Here is a 990-nt window from a genome sequence, read left to right as displayed (position 1 = left end):
TTTTTTTTCTGAATAGGGAACCTGTTTAGAGTCTCTAATTTTGAGGTAGAGAAGTACATCCTCCTACTTCATTTTTTTTTTCAAGTTTGCCTTACAATTCCATGTTTGAGATTTACTTTTCCATTTCTTCAAAGAAGGCTGTTGGAGTTTTGATGGGCTTGCATTAAATATATATATTCAGAGAGAGAGTGAGGGATGAGACAGATCCTGTGCAACTACACAGGCAGGGGCTTCAAAGGGTTTGTGGAAAAATTCCATTATCTCATCATTCCAGTTTTCTATGAACATTTATTTTGATGTCCCATTGTGTGTGTGTTTTTGTCTCCTTCCCCCCCCCCCAATTTTGATTCTTTTATATTCTTCCAGGACATCAGCGTGCAGTGCTGTATATCTGGAAGTTAAAGTAATTGTTGAATCACTGGATTGAAAATTAAGAGAATTTCTCCTTTAACTGAAGCAAGTCCCATAGTGTCATGGCGTCCTAATTTCCTAATATCCCCTAAATGGGGAACAATGTTCTTTTTGGATTCATGTTGCTCTTATATGAAGGGAAGTTACTTAAGAGAAATTTGCTAGTGCTTTGTGTTATTTGGGCAAGGTTACTGTATATGTCTATTTACCCCACTCCTCACTTATCAATTTGGTTAGCTTCTGGAGACCAGGTTGCAGAAATGAGAAGCTGACCGCATGATTTCCAAGCCTCTGAGATTCGTGGTTTAGCTAAGTTGGCACATGACCTTAACCACCACAGCCAGCATTGCTCAGCTCACACCGTGGCTTCTATTACTGTTAGACTGTCAGATATAGGTCATTCACGTGCAAATAGTCGCATGAAGAGATTCTCTGCTATTTTTGTAAATGTGAATGTCGGCTCATGAGGCAGTCGGTAAGTGAGGAGTAGGTGTAATTGCAATTTTTGAAGACACCCAGAATTAACCACGAAAAAGATCAGTTGAGTCATCAGTTTCATTTTTCTCTCTGGATACCCGT

At 39.3% G+C, this 990-nt stretch overlaps 1 protein-coding gene across 2 annotated transcripts in view; it reads left to right on the top strand.

Annotated features, from left to right (window-relative positions):
- The window catches only part of RNF214 (ring finger protein 214), a 30,714-nt gene that overhangs the window by 13,215 nt on the left and 16,509 nt on the right, over positions 1–990 (top strand). The window lies entirely within an intron of this gene.

The sequence above is a fragment of the Echinops telfairi genome, unplaced genomic scaffold (genome assembly GCF_000313985.2).
Source record: "Echinops telfairi isolate 266 unplaced genomic scaffold, ASM31398v2 ScPeMD7_7463;HRSCAF=8501, whole genome shotgun sequence".
NCBI classification, from domain to species: Eukaryota; Metazoa; Chordata; class Mammalia; order Afrosoricida; family Tenrecidae; genus Echinops; species Echinops telfairi.
The sequence above is the reverse complement of the archived record's forward strand: the minus strand, read 5'-3'. Positions and strand labels throughout refer to the sequence as shown.